The sequence below is a fragment of the Mastigoproctus giganteus genome, chromosome 8 (assembly GCF_048544385.1).
Source record: "Mastigoproctus giganteus isolate SK-2022 chromosome 8, ASM4854438v1, whole genome shotgun sequence".
In the NCBI taxonomy this organism is placed as follows: domain Eukaryota; kingdom Metazoa; phylum Arthropoda; class Arachnida; order Uropygi; family Thelyphonidae; genus Mastigoproctus; species Mastigoproctus giganteus.
Window position 1 is genome coordinate 141475274 of NC_143582.1, and position 6778 is coordinate 141482051.

The following is a 6778-nucleotide window of genomic DNA, read 5'->3' on the forward strand; positions in this document are numbered from 1 at the left end:
CTTTCCTTTCATCTCCTTACCAACGGCACCATGGTAAGAATCATCATTAGCTCTAATTACAAATGGTATGACCCTCTGCAGTGTATGCCTTCCTGCTTGTCTTATCATCGTGCTCATTTTCCCTAACTACGTTTGTCTCTGCCTTCTTTACCATATCGATATATAAATTATGTCCTGTACACAAACCAATTTGCCCACATCAAACATTTACTGTCATTTTCCGCGAATCATTTATTTGTTCTTGATAGAACGCGACCCTCTTTTCCCAGGTCGGACACCCTCTCTTTTAAACCTCCATTCTGAGCGCCAGATTCTATTGTCGCATATTCCAGAGCACCCCACCCAGATAAACACTTTCAATCGTACTCTTTTCTTTATTCCAATATTCTCAGTGAGCAGAAGCTTCTAAGGTGCCACAAGAAAGAAGAATCCACGTTAGCTGACCTAATTCAATGAAGTCCAAAAGAAGTAATGGGTTTACCAAAGATGTTCTCTACACATGACGTACATCTGTCCCGAGAACGAACATTTTGATGGTTTAAATGTTTTAAAGAAAGCAGAGATGTGTAACAGACGATTCTCGAAGTGGACGATTCTCAACAACCGAAAACGACTTGCAGCCCATTTAACACTGAGAATTCTAGCAAAAAATGACTTTCATCAACCGGTGAAATACCACCACTTTGCTTATTGGAGGCTTGAAGTGGTGAAACCCATGTTTAGTCTCTAGAGCAAAGTTTCCGGCATCCCCCTCCCCCCATACTTCTCCTTCAACCCATGCACGGTACTAAGTACTATAGGTTTTGATACCTTTTGTGTTTGGGGTTTTCATAAAAAAAAAAAAAAAAAAAAAAAAGTGAATTAAATGTGAATGAGGCATCGATACGGTCCATAATGACCACAGACTTTGGAAAAAATAAACGAAGGTTGTTGATCACACTGTTTGCGTGATGAAGGAAAACCCGTAAGACTATAGCAGTAATAGTAATGGCAAATGAAGTAGCAAAAGCAAATGGAAATGAGGAAAGCAAGCTTATATAGCATCAGTCAAAAAACCCCTCACAGTTCACCCATCTGTACCCTCCAAGATTTTTTCTAGTTTTTTCTTGAATTTATTCAAGCTTTCCAGTACCACAACAACCTGTTCCGACAATCAACCACCCGTTGGTTGAATGCAACCTTCCGCACATCTAGCCTGCAACGATTCTTCCTCAACTTGAATTTATACCAGCTCATGTGTGTAGTCTTAGCAAAGGGAAGAAAGTCATTAGCGTTCAGCTTACTCAATCCGTTCAAGGCTCTAAACACCTCAATCAGGTGCATAGTTTCCACACTTTGATATTTGCAAAACTCAAGCCATTCCTAGGAAGGAGAACCCTTTTGTTCCCTCACCAGTCTGGTCTACATGCAGTTCTACATCCTTCTTAAAATGAGATCTCCAGACCTGTATAGTACACAAGATATGGTCTAACTATGGGATATTCAAATGGGATATGGCCTAACAAATGAATATTCGCCTTCTTATCAGTGCTAGCAAAGCATTAGTATTAGCAATGGCCACAAGGTTCAAGGAAGCCTATGGCTTATGTCGCAACAGCCAAATAATAATAAATAAATAAAATAAAAAAATATATAATAATAAAAATAAATAATAAGAATAAGAAACGAATAAAAAAAAGGATATAGGTAACTTATGCGTTTCTCTCCTCCCGTAGGTAATTATCTAACTGACCATTGCATTTCCGCCAAACTGTCTGCCTCTACCACCCATGTAGGTAACAGTCCAGTAATTTATAACTCGCTGGTTAAAATAAAACTTCCAGTAATCCAGTCTAAACATCACCCCCGTAACTTGAAATTATGGCCCCTAGTTCTAAAAGCATTTATAACGGTGAAAATTTCGTCCTCATTCATTTTGTTTATTCCTCTCAGAGCCTTAAACACCTCAATCAAGTCTACTCTAAGGTCCCTAGTTGCCAAAATCTGCAACCCACATATTCGAAGTCTTTCCTCGTATGGACGCCCTTTTGCTGATCTCACCAGGCGAGTTACCCGTCTTTGGACCTTTTCAACAACACAGAATTCCAAGTATGACCTTATATAATGGAACTATAATGTCCTTATCTCTACTCGCAATTGTTCGATAAATCATTCATAGGACACCATGGGTCTTCCTTGCAACCAGTCTGCAATGCTCGGAGAACTTCATGGCTGACCGTATCGTAATACCCAAGTCCCTATCCTCCACTACTGGCCTTAGTTCAGCTCCACCAAGTGTATAAGTTATTTTGGGGTGACTGTTCCCCAGGTGTAATACCTTAAACTTGCTGTGTTAAAGCATAGCTGCCATTTTTTTTGACCATCTCTGAAGTCTATCTAGTTCACTCTGAAGAAACTCTGCTTGGCGGCATTCATTAATTACTCTACCAATCTTTACATCATCTGCAAATTTAGACATCACGCCATCTATCCCTTCATCGATATCATATATGAAAATCAAAACCAACAATGGCCCTAATACTGATCCTTGAGGAACCTCACTTCTTTACATCAACCCAATCTGAGGAATAACCATTTATCAGAACCCTCTGCCTCCTGCCCTGAAGCCATCCAGCTATCCGGCTAAGAATTTTCCGTGATTACAACCTGTTCCATCTTATAAAGTAACCGCTCATGTGGGTCTGAATCCAAATCCAAAAAAAAATATGTCGAAATTATTATCTGAGTGACCCTGTCAAAATAGCTGACCAGATTAGGTAAATACGATTTTCCTTTATAAAACTATGCTGATTATCCTTCAGAATTCCATTTTTATCTAAATGATCTCGAATTACACCCTTGATCATTGTCTCCATGGTTTTCCCTACTACTGAAGTTAGACTGACAGGCCGGTAATTTCCCACTTCTTCACCTTTGAATCGCCCTTGTGTATTGGAGATACCCAATCCAACTTTTACAATCCAACGGAATTACTCCTGAGAGTCTAATGATGCCCTCATAATTAGCCCCAGTTTTTCAATGCACTTAGTTGCCGCCTCCCTTAAGATTCTAGGGTAAATGCTATGAACCCTAGGAGCCTTACTGGCCTGTAGGCTCGAAAGTTTTTTCATTAAATAAACGTGTAAAATTTCAATATCATTAATTACATTTTTTTCAACTTCACTCTCACAATTTCTCGTTGACGTGAAGGGTTTTTCTTTTGTAAATATCAATACAAAGTAACTGTTGAATTCATCTGCAACTTTAGCTGGGGGTATCTATTATTACTCCAGTCCATTACATAAGGGTCCAATTTGGTTTGTCCTTCTCTTCTTTGCATTTATATATATGAAGGATTCCTTATTCCACCCCCCATATTTGCCAACGATTTCTCATAATCTACTTTTCCCAGCCTAATCTTTTCACTGGCATTATTACAGATCAATTTATAGCTGTTATAGACTTCAGTACTTTTTATTGCTCTGTAATGTTTCCATGCCGTCTTTTTCTACTCAAGTAATCTGGCAACTTCATTATTCATCCAACTTGGAATGCTCCTCGTGGAGTATTTTTTTTTAATGATATATAAGCATTCAAGGCTTCTGTGATTAATGTTTTAAAATTATACCATAGTTGAATTGTATTCGTTCTCTGTAAGATATCTATCCAGTTAATAGAGGCTATGTAGCATCTTAAGCGGTCGTAATTTCCTTTTCTGAAATTAAAACCTATTCGTTTGCCTTTAACTACCTCTATCTTCATCATCCACCGTAGAACTCCATGATCGCTTCTTGCTACTGGTTCCTCTACTGTCAGCTCTATTATGTCATCTGGTTCATGGGTGATGATGAGGTCTAGAGTATTCTTTTCTCTGACATGTTGATACAAATAACAATCATGTAGTTGATTTTAAAATGTTGTCCCTATGTGCAGTTTCCTTCCTATTTGCTCCAATCAAAATCACCCATAATAAGACATTCACGCTTACATGGCCATTCCATTTGCATGTAGAGACTCTCATCATAATCTTCACAATCACCTGGCCTGTAGATTGCTCACACTCTCATTATACGTTTGCTTCCAACAATCTCACACCATACAGATTCTATAACAGCATGCGAAACGTCTGAATCCGGAAAAGTATCGTCGCGCTGAAGCTTCTTTTGATAAGACGCATGACTCCCATCACTCCTCCTCTCTGTCCTATCCTTCCTAAATACATTGGTGTGCAAAACTTAAGAAACAAAACACTATTTCTAAAGGTTACAACTACAAAATCTTTACTTAAGGTGTTCTTTCCTGATGAGAGTAGATTCAGTCTCAGCAGCGATTCTGGACATCAGCTAATCTGGCGATAGGTTGGCACACAGTATCACCCCGCAAACATCACTGAAAGGGATCGATATGGCGGTCGAGGTGTTCTCGTCTGGGAAGGCGTTATCTTGAATGGACGTACACAACTCCAGATACTGGAAGGCGGTACTGTAACCGGTGCACGCTACTGTACTGAGGTAATCCTTCCCCATGTGCGTCTGTTCCGAGGTGCCATTGGTCCCGAGTTCGTGTTTATGGATGATAACGCAACACCCCATTGTACTGCAGCTGTTGATATGCTTTTGGAAAGTGAGGACATTGTTCGTATGGATTGGCCTGCCCGTTCCATGGATCTAAATCCTATCGAACACATATGGGAAGCTCTGGGGAGACGTCTAGCGGACGTCCACACCCACCAGAAAATGTTCACCAGCTGAAGATGGCGCTGACAGAGGAATGGACAAAGTTAACGCAAGAACCTATCAACAAAATTGTTCTAAGTATGAACAGGCATTGCAAAGCCTGCATCGACATACTTAAGATCACCTCTTCGCTTTGTTCCATCTTTGGCAGTGGTGCATCTGTATCATGGGAGTCAGTGCTATGTTGCCATCTTTGAATAAAGTCCGTCTGTACCGTTTTGTTTCCGTTGTTGTGTTGGTGTTGTTTCCTTCATCATTTCTGTACCTCACGAGGTTCCTTTGGTATGCTATCATATAACTCTTGTCTCCCCTTTAAGGTATCTTCAATAATACTGGCAAAAACTCTTGCACAACCTTTGTTAAAAAGGTATCCCTTCTTTGCAAAACAGATTCCTTCTACCTTCACTTATTTCAGTCTAATAAATCTCATCAACCGAATCTAAGGTTTTTGTATATAAACAACAACCCAAATGAGCTGTTCTGACAGCAGGTCTACGTTGCTCATAGAATTTCATGTCTGACTGCAAAATTACCCCCAGGTATTTTTCATCCTCCACTACCCTGAGCCCTCGTGGGTAGCACAGTTTGTACGATCGCTGTCCTCCCCACACCGGGTAGAAAAGACTCGAGTCAAAGTTTTATGGGACTTTTTCACAACGTCGCTGAGTTAGTCCGTCTCAAGCGAGGGGAGCATGAACTAAAAACCCCGAAACGCGAGTTTTTCGTTCAGCAAACAGAAAATCGACCATAGAACACACGCAATTTACAGACAGTATACATATAGCAATATGGTATTTGTCTCTGACATTCCTAAAACCTTACTACAATAGCGGTTTATATGATACCCCTATCACACGTCCATTATGTGCATACAGCCCTTCGAGACAGACTACGTCAATAATCTCCCTTGTACACAGATTTTAACCTTCCAGCCGCAAAACTAGATCTCTGCACATTGATTTTTAGTACTCGAATATTGCATTTATAAGACATTCTGCCATTATTAGTCTTATTTTTGACAAATTACAGTTGTCGCTTGTTTTCAGGACAGAGTGAAAAAAGGATTTTTGCCTTGCCAATTCGCAGGAGCATCGGTATTAGGGATACACTTGTAATTGTAACTAATAACTCCACATATCAAATTAATTTTACTACAATATTGGGTGTGTATTTTGGCCAAATTCCTGGTTACCATACATTTATTGTGTGTATAAATGCACACAATAGCCATGAAGAAGATCTGAAACCAATAGACTACAGTATCTACCTGATAAAAACATGCTGCTCTTGACGGAGGAATCGTTTTACTTTCGCAGAGATGTCTACACTCCCACTTGATCGTTTTAAGACGTTATTTGAACGAATTAAATTTCTTAGAACACAAAATATTTACGTACAGTGTACATATCCCGGAGCAATATGGCCTTAGTTGCTAATGCTCCTAAAAACCACAATAACAACAACATCATCTCCTAATTAAAGACTATCTTCAACAATGCCCTCAGTGTCTGACCATACTAACAGAAAAGAACGTCCCCATAAGTTATCCACGTTTCTAAACTGCCCGCCAATTAGATTTAAAATCACACGCAAATGAACTATTAACCCTTCAACTTATTATGGGAGACCAATCAGACGTGCCAACTCTTTATCTACTTCAGTCTAATAAATCTTACCAACTGCATCTAATAAGCCAACATCAGTAACAACATAACCAATAATAACAAAATTTGAACAGGCGCAATACATCCAAAGCAGCTTTTTCGTCACAAAACCACAAACAGCAACAGATCCTCGAACCCTATGTGCCACTTTAAGGGTGCGATGGCCTAGATTTTCTTTCCATGCACAACGATGACACTGAACACAGAGCTCAAGTGGTGGAGGAACATCTTGCAATTGAAGGTATCTAAGACTGCCGTGGCCAGCACGATCAGCAAACTTAAATCCGATCGAACATGTGTGGGACGCCCTCGGACGTCGCATTGCACTCGACAGCCAACTCCTCGGTCACTTGGTGAGCTAAGGTCTGCGCTGGTGGAAGAATGAGATTTGTTGCCACA